The sequence below is a fragment of the Chionomys nivalis genome, chromosome 1 (assembly GCF_950005125.1).
Source record: "Chionomys nivalis chromosome 1, mChiNiv1.1, whole genome shotgun sequence".
Taxonomy (NCBI): domain Eukaryota; kingdom Metazoa; phylum Chordata; class Mammalia; order Rodentia; family Cricetidae; genus Chionomys; species Chionomys nivalis.
The window spans coordinates 2,881,371-2,899,025 of record NC_080086.1 but is presented as its reverse complement, the minus strand read 5'-3'; the positions used below and the strand labels follow the sequence as shown (position 1 = coordinate 2,899,025).

The 17,655-nt window shown below is 47.4% G+C and overlaps 1 protein-coding gene across 1 annotated transcript in view; it reads left to right on the top strand.

Moving 5' to 3' along the window:
• The first annotated feature begins 357 nt into the window (after positions 1-357).
• The window catches only part of Ccdc91 (coiled-coil domain containing 91), a 194,140-nt gene continuing 176,842 nt past the window's right edge, over positions 358-17,655 (top strand). The window contains exon 1 of the mRNA XM_057786769.1: positions 358-523. The gene's annotated coding sequence lies outside the window, so the exon portion shown is untranslated. The remainder of the gene's footprint in view (positions 524-17,655) is intronic.

Here is a 17,655-nt window from a genome sequence, read left to right as displayed (position 1 = left end):
AACCTTAAATAGGAGGTAGCTCTTGAGGAAGGTCAGGAAAAGCGCAAGCCAAAGCCAATCTATTGTAAAGAGCCATTATCTGAGGATCACCCAACTATGAGTCTCTTCCGGTGGTCTAGCCTGCTGAATCCCTGAGGAGGTACATTTGGTGAATGGTTTTGTTTTGAATGGAGCAAAAGATAAGGCACGATGCAGTTTCTGAGGATGGTAAGGGCAGTGTAAACCAGGTCGGTCCATTTCACAGGTCCCTCCTCTCCTCAAACGAGGTTCAGCGGGCCTCAGACTGGGGTCATGTGATGCGCCCAGGGTGCCTGGAGCGCCGCGCGCAGGCCTGGGCGGGCCTTGGTGGAAATCAACTTCCGGTGAGGTCCTGGACGCCGGGTGGTGTGTGGGCAGCCTCAACTTGGGTACCTGGGCCCGCGGTCACCGGGAGGGGGGTGCTGGCCCGCGTCCTGGGGCTCGTGTCCGGGAGCCGGGTGAGGCGCGCAGCAGCGCGGGGAGCACTTGGCGGCAGCGGGAGCAGGTAAATGGGTGCTCGCCGTCAGGGTCCGGGTCTCGGCCGCGTGCGGGCGTTCCCGGGTGGGAATGTGGCCGAGCTCCTGCCAGCCCCGAGGCCTCGGCCGGGCGACTCACGGGACCTGGGTCGGGGAGGTGCCCGGCTCCCTCCCTCGCCCGTGCGGACCTGCCCCTGCGTGGTCCCGAGTGGAGAGGGAACTTCGCGTGCTGGCCGCGCCGCAGTCGTCGCTCCGGCGGAACGGAAGTGCCGAGCCGGCCGCGGTTCCCGCCGGCGCCGAGCGGCGCACCCCTTCCGGTTTCAGCTTTTTTTTTTTTTTTTTTTTGTGCAAAGGCGCCCGCAGAGGGTAGTGCGAGTCCTCAGGGAAGCCAGTCACGTGACACGCCCACGGCGCCGAGTCGGGTTCCCACCCGAGACGAGCACCTTGCAGAGTGCGCGACCTCGGTCTCCCCCGCAGGAGGCCGCGTCTGCACGGCCGCTGCCTCCGGAGGAAGCTTTGCCGCTTTGCACGCGAGTCGTCTGCCGCTCCAGCACCTCTGGGCCGCCGCGGCCGCGGTGCTCTCGACCCTCAGCGCTCGGGGGCGGGGGGGCTTTGGGTTCGGCTGAGGCGCCTCAGGGCTCCCCCCTCGCTCCCCAAATTCCGACTTCTTCCTCCACTGTGTAGACACTGACAGCGTCCGCCCCGATCTTTACCACCCGGGTCGGTGGATGGCTCAGGAACACGTTTGCATGCTGTGTGGTTGAGGGAGTGCCATCTTGTCACTGGGTGGACCAGCAATCAACCTCACTCAGGGTTTCAGGCAGAAGTCTGCAGATACTCACGGGAGGGGGTGGCAGCAACCGGTGAGAAGTGCGGAGCCCTACACTTGTGGTCCTCACAGCCACACTTTCTCCTGCTTTGGGGTTGTCTCCTCAGCACCTGTTGGGATAAATAACCCAGGGAAGATGCTAGGCCTGCTTGCTGCACCTCCTTGGTGCAGTGTGATAGTGTGTGGAGAATTGCCTGGTGAGGAAGTTTGGTATCTCCCTCAGGATGGCTAGGAGGCAGTTCTGTGGGCTGGGAAATGTGAATTGGTTGCCTAGCAGCAGCATAATCCACATGAAATAAACATAAAACAAAACGAGAAAGTTAAGTCGTCTCTCTTTTATGAAATGGAAAAATGTATCGTCTTAATGGGTATTTAGCTCAGGAATTTTGAGTCTTTAAGAAAAATTTTAATCTTAATACTTCACAGGAAAAGAAACTGCTTAGGAAGTCTTTCAAAGAAACAGTGGTTGTTCTTTTCTGTCTGATCATTAATTAACTTGTCTCAAACTCGAACTGACAGACAGGTATGTGTTTAGTCGGGCACTTTATGTTGAACACCCAGCTACAGTCAGGTTTGTAAAGTATATAGAATTTTTATGAATGACGAAGACTTTGAAGGGGCTCTTTCTTGACACAAGCCAAATAAGAATGGATTGAGGTGGGTGAGGTGTTTCTGTTCATGGAAAAAAGGAAAAAGTAAATTCTGAGTTTCACAGTCACAGTGCCCACTGGCAACCTATTCCTTATAACTTCACTAAGTTTTCTCATTTCTTGTACAGTGTAAACTTTGGTGACGCCACTCTGTATCGTATGTATCCATGTCTTTGTAATGGTTTTTTTCTTTTGGATTTGGAAACATTTGAAGGGCTTGGTTTCTTTCTGTGTCTCCTTTCTTACTCCAGTTTCCAGTAACGTGGGTTTAGTTTATTTGAATTGGAGTTTGTACATTTTCTCAAAGGACATTTTTTTTTTCACATTTTAGTTTAGGGAGAACCTTCCACTAATTGAGTTAGTATGTCTTTGTATACACTCTGACAGATACCTGGTCACATGACGTCACCAGTTTGCTTGTTGGCATCATCCTGGATAGTTACAACTGTATTCTCTGACCATTGTTTCCTTTTCTGGAATTGTGTAAGTGGAATGATATAGTGCCACTCTTTGCTCCCACAGCCTTTCACCAGATGCATTCTTGGTGTACCCATTTTGGTGCCTCCTTTAAAAGGGGGGGAGGTAGTATTTCCTTATGTGAGTAGACCACCGTGTTCTCACTCACTAGTTGGTGGACATTTAGGGTGTTTCTAAGTTTTGTATTTTGGAATGAAGCTGATATAAAAGTCCATTTTGGGGTACATTCATATTTAATCCTTAAGAGACATTTGTTTTTATTTCCTTTGGTTAAATATGGAGGAGGAATATTGGACCAGGTGGCAGGTGCATGTTAGCCTCTCAGCACTGTTTTCCATGGCGACTGCTGTGTATGGTACTCAGTACTCCAGCGAGTGAGGATGGGTGGCCCACGCTGCTGTTCATTAGTCAGCTTTTGGCATTTTAGCTCCTGCTTTAGCAGGACTGATTGACTTTTCATTTATTTATTTTTTCTGTTTTTAAAAATTTGTTTTTATTGAGGTATATGTTTTTCTCTACTCTCCTCCTTTCCTCTCCTGTCCCTTTTGCTCTCTTCCAAGGTCCCCACGTTTCCAATTTACTCAGGAGATCTTGTCTTTTTCTACTTCCCATGTAGATTAGATCCATGTATGTCTCTCTTAGGGTCCTCATTGTTGTCTAGGTTCTTTGGGATTGTAAATTGTAGGCTGGTTTTTTTTTTTTTTTTTTGCTTTATGTCTAAAAGCCACTTATGAGTGAGTACATGCACTATTTGTCTTTCTGGGTCTAGATTACCTCACTCAATATGATATTTTCTAGATCCATTTGCCCGCAAATTTCAAGATGTCATTATTTTTTCTGCTGTGTAGTACTCCATTGTGTAAAGGTACCATATTTTCCTTATCTATTCTTCAGTAGAGGGGCATTTAGGTTGTTTCCAGGTTCTGGCAATGGCAAATAATGCTGCTATGAACATAGTTGAACACATGTCCTTGTGGTATGATTGTACATCCTTTGGGTATATATATACCCAAAAGTGGTAATGCTGGGTCTTGAGGTAGATTGTTTCCTAATTTTCTGAGAAATTGCCATACTGATATCCAAAGTGGCTGTACCCAGTTTGCATTCCCACCAGCAATGCAGGAATGTTTCCTTTACCCCACATCCTCTCCAGCATAAGTTGTCATCAGTATTTTTGATCTTGGCCATTCCAACAGATGTAAGATGGAATCTCAGAGTTGTTTTGATTTGTATTTCTCTAATGCCTAAAATGTTGAGCATTTCCTTAAGTGTCATTTTGGGTTCCTCTGTTGAGAGTTCTCTGTTTAGGTATGTACCCCATTTTTTTTTATTGGATTATTTGTTTGGTGATCAATTTCTTGAGTTCTTTGTCTATTTTGGAGATCAGCTCTGTGTCTTACGTGCAGTCACTGAAGTCTGTATAGATTATTGGCCACATACAATTATTTCCATTAATGCATAGAACTAATACATCCAGCCTTTTCCAAGGGTCTCTGCAGGATGGTGCATGCCCATAGTGCTCTGGTGAGCATGTGTAACTCATGCTTAGCCTTCATTTACTACTGTGCAGAGCCAGAGGTGGAGTCTTAGGGCCGTCCTAGGTCTTTCTCCAGCGTGCTCACACAGGACCTTGAGTGTCTGTCTGTACAGCTCTGTGAACAAACTTGGCCTTGTAGATTTTCAGGAGCATGTTGGATCTTTTAGAAATAACATGTGAACATGTCATTCCTCCACTTCTCATATTTATATGTTTGCCTGTGTGTAGCTGTTGCCGCCTGAGTTTTAAGACGGTTGGCTGTTTGTTTGTGACGGAGCTGATCCTGTCCTGGCAACCTGAGTAAGATCAAATGTCGATAAGCACAGGGCAGCATTTCCAGGGAGCAGCTGGACAGGTCAGGAGTGGCAGCTTCTGAGAGTGGGCTTTCGGAAGAGTTCCCGGGTTCCTGTGCTTTGAGCCTGTTGGGTTTTCAGGTCTCCAGTGCTGGGGAGAGCAGGGTGAAGGTAGAAGGGGCTACAGTGTCTCAGAGCCTCTGTCCTTCCTGGCAGCGATGTTCCCTGGTTATCACAAGCTGTTGGTAGAGTTTGAGTTAGTAGAAAGTTGGCAGGCACTTTTTGCCAGTGTTGTTCAAGTGTTATTTCTGGAATGCCTCTAGCAGCCTTCCTCCTTCCGCTGTGGGTAACATTTGCGTGGCCCAAATTGTTCTTAGTGTTGATTCCACCAGTTATATTCTTCCATTTTCTTTATCATCTGTGTGTATTCGAAGCTTTGCGGAAGACATCATTTGTGGATTACTCGAGTTCAGATAGGGAAAGTTTCCCTTGTGTATTAAACCACTTATTAGGATTATTAGTTATTGTCTTAAGTGCTGTGAGATGAGTTCACAGAATAAGACCTAGGATTGGCTCCTGCCTTCAGCAGGGTGGCTCCAGAGTATGAGCAATCTCTAAACGTGGTTTCCGTCCCTGACTGAGTGAGAAGTAGATCTGATGAGGTGGTGTATAATCACAGTTAACTATAAACGCTGCATCCTAGACAAGAGTGTCGCCAGTTAGGAGGGCACACTGTTCTCTATAACCCAGTTAGCTTACACAGATATTGCTATGTTGCAGGTGTGTGAATTGCCAGCCATTATGCCCAAAGGGAAAGTAGCAAACAAAAGACACCATTTATCGAATTGCGTCCCTTGCCTGAACATACTGCTTAGGGAAGTTGGATTTTCCATGTAAGGAATTTCCCCACAACAGACAACCAGAGCCCATATTCCCTCTTGATTTGTTGAATACATCTAGGTGTGTTTGGTATATTTCTTTGCTTTGGTTGACGATATCTGCTTTTCCTCATTTGATAGAATGTTACTGTCTTGTCGCATCTCAGTGTCCTAACTGAAACCAGTGCAGACGAGTCTGCTGCTGCAGACCCTTGGTGTGACGGTGGGGCTGTCCACTGCATGCGTGTGACCTCTCGTGTGGTCACCTTTGTAACTGAGGGAGATGGGAGTGATCTGCCGATGGGGTTGAGAGATGGGGCTGTCCACTGCGTGTGTGTGTGTGTGTGTGTGTGTGTGTGAGTGACCTTTCGTGTGGTCACCTTTGTAACTGAGGGAGATGGGAGTGATCTGCTGATGGGGTTGAGAGATGGGGCTGTCCACTGCATGCGTGTGACCTCTCGTGTGGTCACCTTTGTAACTGAGGAACATGGGAGTGATCTGCCGATGGGGTTGAGAGATGGGGCTGTCCACTGCGTGTGTGTGTGTGTGTGTGTGTGTGTGTGTGAGTGACCTTTCGTGTGGTCACCTTTGTAACTGAGGGAGATGGGAGTGATCTGCTGATGGGGTTGAGAGATGGGGCTGTCCACTGCATGCGTGTGACCTCTCGTGTGGTCACCTTTGTAACTGAGGAACATGGGAGTGATCTGCCGATGGGGTTGAGAGATGGGGCTGTCCACTGCGTGTGTGTGTGTGTGTGTGTGTGTGTGTGTGAGTGACCTTTCGTGTGGTCACCTTTGTAACTGAGGGAGATGGGAGTGATCTGCTGATGGGGTTGAGAGATGGGGCTGTCCACTGCATGCGTGTGACCTCTCGTGTGGTCACCTTTGTAACTGAGGAACATGGGAGTGATCTGCCGATGGGGTTGAGAGATGGGGCTGTCCACTGCGTGTGTGTGTGTGTGTGTGTGTGTGTGTGTGAGTGACCTTTCGTGTGGTCACCTTTGTAACTGAGGGAGATGGAAGCAATCTGCCCATGGGGTTGAGAGATGTATCCCAGCATGCATTTCCTTCTTCGCAGAGCCAAGCTGACAGCTCTGGGGAAGCAGTGCCATTGGAAACTCCAGTGCCACCATCCTGCAGAGGGACTGTGTATCTGACTTGTTCTCACAAAAGACACTAGTTAGGTGGCCCCCGGGTGTATCCTTCTTGTCCCTTCAGCCGGGGCTAGGTTTTTACTTGTTGATTACCATGGCAGTGCCCCTCCTTTGACTCCTATAGTTGCGTAAGGTTCAGTATAAAATAATAAAAACACCAACTGAAGATTTACACAGAATTTAAGAAATTTGTATACATAAGGAAAGGATCTTGAGCAAATAAAAATGAGTGTCATTTCTGTCTCCCTGCAGGTATCATTGTTTGACTTTAATTACATTAATTGACTCAGTAGAGAAGCAGGGCCAGCTGGCACGCCTGTAGGACCTTGACCCCCAAGGTGTCAGGTGATGAAGACCACGCCCAGCTGCTGATTTTGGATTGGGCGTTGTCAGAGTTAAGATAGGAAGGTGTGTTTCTAAAAAGGACTTCTTCTCTCCTGGGCTTGGTTTATGTGTGTTGGGAGTATTATTAGAGTTGGTGCTCAATTACTTACTAGGTGTGGAGGTGAAAAAATTACAGGTGATTCATGCTAAAGTCAGAATCACATGAAAAATATGTGCTGAGGATTCTGGTATTTTTAATTCAAGGGGAAATGAAAATTAGTGGTTAGAATACGTTTTATATCATCTTGGAAAAATGTGAGCAGGCAAGTACTTTATGTGTTTCTCTTGGTGAACAAGTCTGTTTTCTTTTAAAGAGACACTATTAGCAGGTCAGACCTTCGGTGAGAACATAGTCGGATCTGCGTGCTCTCGAGAGTCTGAACCTTTAATAGTGGGAGGCTGAAGGTGTGGAGATGCACAGCTCCTGTCTGCGGGGTTTGCTGAGTCTTCACTTGTTGGGGCGGCCGACTCGTTCCTAGGTTCCTGAATAGAGGCGTGGGGACTGAGGAAAGAAACAGACAAGAGACAGAAGGTAGAGTCGGGAGGGCTTCCAGTGAATACTGTAACTGCCTCAAGTTTATTACTTATGGTTGTTATTTACTCCAGTCAAAAGGGGAGGACAAAGGACTTCCCTCCTGTGATACAAGGAACAAACAAGCTTAATTCCCTCCTTACCTCTCAGAACACCTAGAAACCGTGCCCTAAGTCAAACATCCTGCTGTCTGGTCTTTGACTAGTAAGACATTCTGTTATTTGTACTCCCTGACCTTTAGTCAAGATGGAATGGATACAAACCTGTGGGCTCTACATTCTCTTAGTTTTCAGCTCTTAGCACTGCTGCCGTGGGTCTTCCAGGACGCCATGTAATTAAACAACTGCAACACACCTTTGCACAGTTAGAGAACTATCCCACAACACTAGGAAATAGGACGAAACCCCGATGTAGGTGAAGACTGAACCCTAAATTGCAATGAGTGACCTCCTTGTCCTTCCCGGGGAATTAATTTCTTGTGCCCTCGAGGAAACCTCACGCTGGGTATGCTGGCTGCTCACAGCCTCTTGCCACTCTGTCTCTGGGTCTGCAGCTCGAAGCTTCATCAGCCCCTAAAGGTAAGGTTCAGAGCATGCCCTGTGAGGATGTGCTGCGCTCTGAAGGGCTGTGCGAGCTTCATAATTTACACAGAAGGTTTAGGTGTGCCGGGTGGAACTATAACCAGGTCTGCAGGGTGTGGCTGACGGGCAGAAAGTCAGATCAGACCAGATTCTTTGACGTGCTAGCGTTATGCAGGGATTCTGCACTTGAGTTTGGGAAGTTAGGCAGAGCTGTGGTACTACACCTGCTCCCCCCACGGTAACTGCAGCATGGCCCCAGATGCAGTTTCCTGAGCAGGTTGGGAATGCTGCACCTGCTGTGGTGTGACGGCCAAGTTGGGGTCTATAGGGTTAGGGAGGTGAGAACGTGAGCCTGTGCGTCATTGAGGATTTACTCACTGAGGTGGGGGGTGATAGCACGTGGGAGGATCAAAGGTTCGGTTATCCTAGGCTACATAGGGAGTTCAAGGCCAGCCTGGGCTACATGAAACACTGCCTGAAGAAAAGACCTACTCACTGAAATTGTTGGGATACATTTTTTAGGGGAGCCCTGACATCCTGTAAGAACTCTGGTGGTGTATTTTAAGGCAGGACTTACAGTGGGACTTGCAGCCACTGAACTGGGGAACGGGAACCCAGAGCACTTAGCTGCCAAAGATGAGATGTGAGGGGCTACCAGGATGCGCAGCGGAGCCAAGCAGGTAGAATAGTCTGACTTCTGTAGACCTGTGGTCCCGTCATATTGATTTTGGTGTTCCCAGAAGTAGAATAAAGAATTGATCTGCATAAGTAGAAAGTTTCAGGTCAGGTGAGATAGGTTGTGAGCAGAATAATAAAGAGTGCATCCCAGCTCCTGCCGGTTCCAGACATGGGCAGTTCACAGCTTCTAAGTGAAGGGCAGGCCTGGTCGCCTTCAGCAGTGTCCCTCAAACACCTGTCAAAGTTTATACTTCCAGTTTCCCCCAGTCTTTCCGAGGAACCAGTGGTCTTTTAAGAGCAGCTGTGCTCTGGGTGGAGGACATAATCACACCCAAGCTTACAGAGTTCACTTATCCATCTTCCATGCTTCCCAAAGTCAGATGGCTTGGTAGAATAGTGGAGGGGTCTTCTGCAGGCTCAGTTACAATGCCAGTTTGGTGACTGAACCCGGAAGTCTCCACGCAGGATTCCCCAGGAATCTGCCTCCACTCTCTGTTAGCACCTACTGTGCGGTACTGTTCCTCCCCTTGTGAGGATTCACAGCATCCAGAGATCAAAGATGGAGACGAGCTTGGCTATTGTTTTAGTGACCCACTAGGAAGACTTCTGTTTCCTGTTTCCATGATTTTGTCCTTGCTGGCCTAGGAGGTCTCAGTTCCCAGAAGAGGAACACTGCTACCAGATTCTAAGGCTTGCTGCTGGTCACTCTGGGAGTAAGTGACTCCGCCTGCCTCTGAATCAGTAGTCAAAGGAGAGACTGCACCTGCCTGGGTGAGTCCTGTCAAGGAGAAACTGATCTGCTGTTCTGCACTGGAGGCACAGAAAGTCCAGGGTCCAGGCGAATCTCTAGGGTCGCTCTTCACAGTGCCAAGCTCAGTGCCACTGTTATGGCCTTGGCGCTTCAGAAGCAGGGCTTAGGGTGGTCCTGGCAGGTGAATAGTCACAGCCAGTTGGAGCAGTTGCTGATGGCAGAGGGACGATGAATGGGCAGTGAAGATGGTAGTCATCAGCACAGCCTGTGAGCAGGGGCCAGACAGGCTGGGGCTGCGGTTGCTTGTGGATTTTCTTACCAATCTGTGATGCGCATAAAGTGCTGTCTTGCTTTCTTGTTCTTTTGCCTCACAGGGTAGCATGAGATATTTTTACTTCACATCACAGTAGTTAAGTCTTTTTGGTGCTATCATTGTAAGTTATTGGAGCCCGAGGGCCAGAAGACTGAGCCTCACTCTGGGACTTCACCTTTTCTTTTGGGGAAGGAGTGAGTGTGCATCAGGTTCTGTGCAAGGTGGTCGTGTTGTGTGGGAGACCAAGTGTGGCTTGGGAGAACGCATACAGGGGCCAGGTTGGTGAAGGCTGCACCTTCGATGCTTAGCATCATACGTGAAGTTGACTGGGCCATGAATGCCCTGATACATGGTCCAGTGTTCTGGCCATGTCTGAAGCTGTTTTTGGACAGCATTGCTGTTGCCCTCCCCAGTGAGAGTGAGCCTCATGCCAATAACGGGAAATCCGAGTAGAGTGACCTTACCATGTCAGAGGAGATGCCTGTTCCCCACTGATGGCTCTTCCGGCCTGTTTATGCACTTGGTCTCTCCAGGTCGCTAGTGCTCTGACTGCAGATCCCAGGACGTCTCAGACCTCGTGACCTTTGAGCCAATCTATAGTTAGTTTCTCTCTGTCTGTCTCTCTCCTGCCCCCCCCCCTTCCGTATCTGGGGGCCCTGACTTCTGGGTCGAATTTCCCGTGCTTTCACACTTCTTTTTAGGAGAATTCTTAGATTGTTTGTTGAATCCTGTGTTATTTTCTAAACAGAGCGCAGAGAATTAGGGTGGTTGTCCCTTCAGAACTCTGTGGGGCGTCTGCAGCTTGTCATTTTAGCTTCTTCACTGCACGACGCTTCTGATTCCCTTAGAGTTTATAATAAGTTATTTAGAAGTCTTTTTTGAGTAATTTTATAACTTGCCAAATTTCATCTTTATTGATTTTTAATATATTTCAGCTGGGGTAGTGAGGACCTTTGGTATGATGTCAGTTTTCAAAATCAAATTGAGACTTGTGCAGGCTCAGAATATCATCTGGCTTTGAACGCTGTGTATGTCCTTGAGGGCCTAGACTGACCTTGTTGGGTAGAGTCCACTCCCAAGGGATGTTGGCTATATCAGGGCATTGATAACAGTGTTTGCTTTCTATATATTTATTGACTTTTTTCCCCTCCATATTTAATCCACTACTAAGAGAAGCATTTCCCTTTGTCTGTGTTTTGGAGCATGCTGTTTAGGTGCACATGTGTTTGTGGGTGGTGGTGTCTTCCTGATTAACTTTGATCTGAAGTCTAATTCCTCTAATATTTATCTTCCATCTCAGCTTTCTCTTGAGAAGTGCTTGCATGGTGTCAGCTCTTTAGCCTTTAATTTTGTCTCCGTTCCTTTATAAAGTGCTGACTCTTACAGTGTACTCTGTAGTCCACAGCGGACCCGGCTGGTCAAACTTGTGACCATGCACTTAGCTCCCGCTCGAATCTGAATGCCATTTCACTGGTTGTTCCCTGTGCTGCATTCTGGTTCACATTCTGCCTCTTTCCCTCCTTTTCCTGCCTTACAGTTACGTTTGAGTTTTTTTTTCCTTAATAATTTCATGTTATGCCTATTATAGGCTGACTGACTTATATCTTTGCTAACTATTAAGTGAATCAGATGTCTATAGTATGCTTTTAAACTTATACTGCATATTTTTAATGTACAGTAAAATTGCTTTCTGAAATATTGTCATTTCATCTTCTGTGGTATTGGTATGCAGTTCTGCAATCTTCAGATTTTATATTCTGTGAGTCAACAGTGCATTTTTATTTTTGCCTTATAAAGCCAGTTACATTTAAAGTGCTGTGTCTGCCAAGTTCACCATGCTGGCATTCTGAGTTCTGTTAGTTCTGTTTGTGAGGTCTACGCCTCAGTCTGGTTTTATTTTTCTTCTTCCTGGGGAAATGTCTGTGTGCTGAGTGCAGATTTGGGCAGATAATTCTTCCCATTTTTTTTTTTTTGTTTGTTTGTTTGTTTGAAGATAACTCCTTCAAGAATTCTATACTGCTGTATAGTCTCCCCCTAAGTATTCGTGGGCTTTTATTCGCCGTGACAAACTCATGGTTTCAGTGTGTGCTTAGTGTTGGCATTGCTGTGGATCTCAGGTGCTGCACACCAGCCTGGTAGCAGGAATGCATGGTGGAGCGCCTCTTGGTGGATGGGGACCAAGGAGCATCTGCCTGTGCTTGCAGGCTGGGGTGTGCCTCCCCAACTCCAAAGCACACACTAGTCTCCTCTGCGTTTCCAGCTCAGGTTGACTCAGGATGAACTGTTACATGTGACACCTTATCATTGGCGTTTGGCTCATGTGGATTTTGGCAAGAAGTCTACTTTAATTCTTTGGTGTGCAATGTGTCCCTTTTCTGGATTATTTAAAACATTCTGTTTTCTGTGAGTAGTCTGTGGGGCACTCTACACTATTTTGTGTTTCCTCTGCAGGGCTTGGCCTTTTGGATCCCACAGCTTTTGGACTTTTCATTTTGTCTTTGCAGTTTTGGTAAGGCTGTCGTTCACCCGTACTCTGGGCTGCTTGAACTCGCTCTGTGCTCCCAGCCTTCTTCTCTCCACCTCTTTGGACGTCCATCACTGCTCATTCTGTCTTCCTGACCTGCTGTGCGCTTGGCTGACGCAAGGCCGTTGTGTTTTCTTTCAGCTCTTCCTGCAGTTCCACGCACCACTTCACATGTCACGTCTCTCATTATTTTTCCTCCTTGGAGGAACAGAACATACTATGGTCTCTTTGTTTGGTGTGGGCTTTTTGTCTTGAAACTATGGCCGTGACAGCTGTGGTGGTGATTCTCAGGACTGGAAAGGAATCTTTCCAGGTGTGGGCGGCTGAGGGAGCCCTCTCTCACAGTAGCTGTGAGTTGTTTAAAGCAGCTGTGGCCATGGAAGCTGAAGGGTTGCTGAAGCTGCTGCATGATTGACAGCTCTGCGGGTCTGTGGGAGAGTGGCAGGCCTGTTGCTGATAGATCGTCAGGAGTGGCTTCAGTGTCGATCCACAGGCCCGACATTTGTCCCCAGCTCTCCTGGGACTTGAGGGTGTTCCCTCTTCTTACTCTGGGGCAGTGACAACTGCTGCCTGACACGGAGGAGGAGCTAACAGCCGTCCACCAGGCAGCTGAATTATGTGCGCTTTAGAGCTTCATCTATTATAAGAAACTACTACTAAGGAGCACTTGCTGTGAGGGGTTAACCTGACCCGAGCACCCTTAATGCCTGATCTAACCGTCCTCACTCTCCAGCCAGAGCCCTGGGGCTGATACTCCCATTCTGTCAGTAGATGAGTACCCAGCCCATTCGCAGCCCCTAAGCTTGGATTCCTGGCCTTGCAAGACTGACTGTCTGGTGAGAGTCCCCCTCAGCATGGCTCCTCTGTGCTCCAGCCTGAGCTCTGCTTTGTCTGCTTGTTTGTGCTTTCCCTTTGATCGGATGCTCCAGGGCCGGGTGATGGTTAGGGTTAATCTGCTGCTGTGCAGATGTGCATTTTAATATCACATTCTTTATTCTTTTATTCTTCTTACGTTAATGTCTTTATAAAAAGCAAATCTCTTCCCTCACCTGCCATTAAATTTTTATATGAATAAGCACTCCGAGAGGTCGGGGACGCCTCATTTGTCGAGCACTGTTGCACATGCACGAGGCCCTGGGTTTAGTTTGCAGCGCAGAAATGAAAAACAGAAACGAAGCAAGACAGAACAGAATTCACCCTTTGCATCCACTGTTGTGCTTCTCCCTTCACCCCTTCCGACTTTGCCTGGCTTCACGGTCTGTCTGCAGCAGCCCAGCATCCTCAGAAGATGCTTCCCTTCTGCGTGGAGACTGCTTTCCTGCAGGGTGTACGCTCGTGTGCGTAGTTGCGGGTCCGTGTTAGCTGAAGACGTGAGTCTCACCTCTGTACCCTCACCAGGCAGGCAAGCCAGGCTTCCTGTCTGGCCTCATCTCTCCACTGGGTTAGAGCTATAGTTTGTAACTACACTTACACTTGAATGGGTCTTAATGCATTTTTGAGGATTTGTTCAAGAATAGCAAAGCCACTGGTAACGTGGTCTGTGAAGGGAGGGGCTAGAGATGCTCAGGTTAAAATGGTTTCTCCTGGAAACATTATTTTTTCCATCCTTCCTCTATTTCCTCTGGAACTTGTAAGTGCTCTTTAGAGTTACACAGGCTCTGACAAGTGAGCTCTTCCCACATATCGAAGAGAAAGTCAGCACCTCCCATGGAGCCAAAAGGAGGGAAAAACCTCTGTGTTTATAGACTTGTGTCAGGAACTTGCAAGCATGGTAAAGGATGTGTGGACAGACACATGTGACTTGCGGCTTGTGATGTGGCTGTACTTTCTTTGGTTCTGCACTCCTGAGAGGAGAGGATGCCAGTTCCAGGATAAGCTTGCATTTGCTGTTGTTGTGTCTAGTGCCTGTCTGATTTCTACCTGTGAAAGGACTTTTTGCATAAACTCAACATTTGATGCCAAGCAGAGGTGTGTCCCAGTGGAGCCTGGCTCCCACATCCTCTGGCTTCCTTTTCTGGTTCCCCTCTCATGTTGGGTGTACCTGTTACAGTGTCCAGCAGCCTCCCTGCTTCTGGTGCTACAGTGTCCAGCAGCTACCCCTGCTTCTGGTGCTACAGTGTCCAGCAGCTACCCCTGCTTCTGGTGCTACAGTGTCCAGCAGCTACCCCTGCTTCTAGTGCGACAGTGTCCAGCAGCTACCCCTGCTTCTAGTGTGACAGTGTCCAGCTGCTACCCCTGCTTTCCCTGTTTCCTGAAAAGTCAGTTTCTCTTTTACTCCATCCTCTCTTTGAATGTACCTAAAAATGTTATTTTTACGAGACTCTTACATATTTTATTTTTAATGCTGCTTCCTCCACTGTTGATGGTGGTGTTAGTATTTCAGGATCAGTCCTACAGATTAAACTTAGATATCATTAACATTGCAATAGAAACGTGTACAATTTTTTTAAGGCCAAATCTTAAGCTTTATTTAGATTTTTACTGGGAAGAAAATATTTCTTTTTAGTCTTTTAAAATCTTGGCTGCTTCTAAAGTAATTTTTAAGTTAGTCAGTAATGGGTATCTGCTCTGCCCATGACCTTGGGCTCTCTGACCTGATAGAGGTGGTGCTTCTTGTCTGCTTAGGTGACCTCTTATGAGGAAGGAAGGAGGGCGGTGAAGACTGGGTCAGGTGACTTGAAGCAGCGTATGATTGGTCCCCAGCTTTCCAAGGACTCAGCAACAGGATTTACCATATCCAGTATTCATGAGTGTATTTCCCCCTTTTGTATCTTAAATCCTTGATACCCCTTAAGCAACCACATGTGGATTTCTGTTAACATTAGTCTAAAAGATACAAAGTAATGGGTTTAATTATGACACTTTCAGTTTCATATTGTGTCTGTGATGAAACATTCCAACTAAAAGCAACCTTGCCAGAGAAGGGTTCATTTGTCCTTCAATTAAAAGTTACAGTGTAGCATTTTAAGACAGCCCAGACATCAACTCAGTCAGCTTGTCATGTCACATCCACAGTCAGGAGCAAAGGGGGAGCAAACACAAGGATCCTTTCTTGCCTTTGGCTTTCTTCTGTCTTACATTGTCCAGGACCTCTTGCCTAGGGAATGCTGTTGCCCACAGGGGCTGGACCTTCCTCTAGCAATTAGTAATCAAGACATGAGCAAAGGCCAGGATGATATAGATAACTCTCCCGCTGATTCTAGATTGTGTTACGTTCAAACACACACACAGACACACACCCCCCCAAACAAAAGAACACCCACACACTTGTTATTTGAACCCTCCCTCTCTTCTTCCCTCTCCTCCCTTCCTACTTTTGCTAGACTCCTTCCTGCCCCAATGGCTTCTCCTTCTGCTTCCCTGCCATAGACATTACTCTCACACTCTGCTTCCCCTCCCTTCAGCTAATTCCATATTCACACGCACATCCTGTGTGTGTAAATTTCAGTCTAGATCCTACAGATGCAAGAAGAGATGCTGTGCTTGTCTTTCTGAATCTGGTGACATCCAGTTCCATGATTCATTGTATGCAGCTGAGTGGACTCCATCGTGTCCAGGTGTCACATTGTCTGTCCATCCTGCTGTTGACGGAGTCTAGGCTAAAGAAACAGGTAGCCTCTTGAAAACTGAAGTCCTCATTGCAGAAGTCACTCCTCTTGGCCCTCAGGCCAGGTGTGCTTGGTCCAGTTGTCAGGTATCTCCATACATGCTCTTCCAGCGTGAGGAATGGTTCCAGCCGCAAGCTTTCAGCTCGCACACTCCACAGATGAGCGGTGACCAGGCCGTTTCATTTTGTGCCCGTGTGGTTTCTCTGGGTGGCTTTAAAAAAAAAAAAAAAAAAAACTTTTAAAAAGAGGTGCATTTTTTTCCCCTGGCAATCTTGCGTATCCTGTGTAAGTATTTTTCATTATTAATAATTTTGAGAAGAATCAACCCCAGGTCAAACATGGTTGCTAAAGCCCCTGTGTTTTATCCAGGGTCATCCCCGAGGGTTTTGTATCTGCTCTGCCAAAGTCTGATCATCACATCCCCTCCTGTTCTTGCTGTCAACAACCTGCTCGTGGAAATTATTTCTCTCTGTTTTGCCTAAATCAACAACCATTAAGAGAAATTCAACAAGACGTGGAAGTTTAATTCGCTAAACCTGTAGGCTGGCTTGTGGACGCACCCCCCACTTTTCACACTATAGAAATTTCCATTTCTGGTTGTGACTTGGGCCCCGGCTTTTCCCTGTTCTTTTCCATCGTCTTCTTCCTCGGTTGGGCTTCGTGGTTAGAAATCTCTGTAATCGAATTGCAGAGTGGCTCATTCCTGTCATTTTCCACTCCTCTGTCCAACAGTGAGGGTCTGCGTCTGTAGGTACAGGGCAGCGTTTTAATAATGAATCTGGGCTTAAAGAGAAATTGAATTAAATTTTTCAGTTATTTTAGAAGTTCTAACATCATGCTATTTACATTTCTGGCCACAGTGAAAGTTCTTGTGAAACTGGGTTCTGTAGGAAAAAGCTTCATGTGTCATCATGGTCTTGGAAGAGCTTTGGGGCCTTGGCTGGCCCAGCATTGCAGCCCTAAATAGTCCCCATAAATCTTCCAGTTAACAAGTGTGCATTATTTCTAATTAGGAGTTAGCCAGAAATCCGAGCTTAATCAGAAATAAGACCCTTCCACTGAGAGGAAGCCGAGCTGTGGATGTATTAGGTGGCGTGTGCGATGACAGAGCTTTACAGGAGGGCTGAGCTGGAGCCCCAGGCCTGCCTGCCTAGCCAGCGCTCCCCACTGCCGGGGCCCCTCAAATCCTGGCTCTACCAAAACAGGGTTTCAAAGCACAAACATGTGCTTGGAGGTGGGCGTGGACGCACCCACATGCGTTTCAGTTTTGTGACGTAGGTGAGAGCCAGCTGAGGACCCCACCCATCTTCCACCTGGACGTACAGACCGATGCTCATGACCTCTAGGGTTGTCCTTTGGTTTCTGAAAAAGAACATTTATGGATGGAGTTTGTAAAGGTTCTCGAGCTATGAAAAAAGCAAACAAGGACTCCCATGCTGGCCACTGTGACTGCCTGCTTAGCGTCGGCCCTTCCCTTGGTAGGTTCTCTCTGCTTCAGGCATCCAGCCCTCCTTCCCGTGTCCTGTCGAAGCTGCCTGTTCCAGCTTGGGTTTATTAGTGCAAATGAAATACCTGGTCCTTCTCTGCTTGAGATTAGTTCAAGGTCTGGCAGATCAGTGCCTCAAACATTTCTGTGGTTTTGCTTCTAGCTTATGTATGTAGCTCAGGTGGGGATCATATTCAAAAAAGTGCTAAGTCTCCACCCTGCAGTGTGGCGTGTGTGCTTCCAGGAGACGCAGATTGCATATTTCTTTGTTGAAGCCTTTTGGGCCCACGGGTTTTCTCTGAATTACTGGTGAATGTGTCTACCTGCTAAGACTTTCTACTCCTTACAACTTTTCAGTAGAAATTTTTAGACACCAAAAGGACAATGCCCACTAGATGTGGGCCTGTAGAACCCTGAAAAGACAGATATGGGGAAATTAGACTCACGGCTGCCACGAGCCACAGTGCAGTCTGTCCCTCGCCCTCCC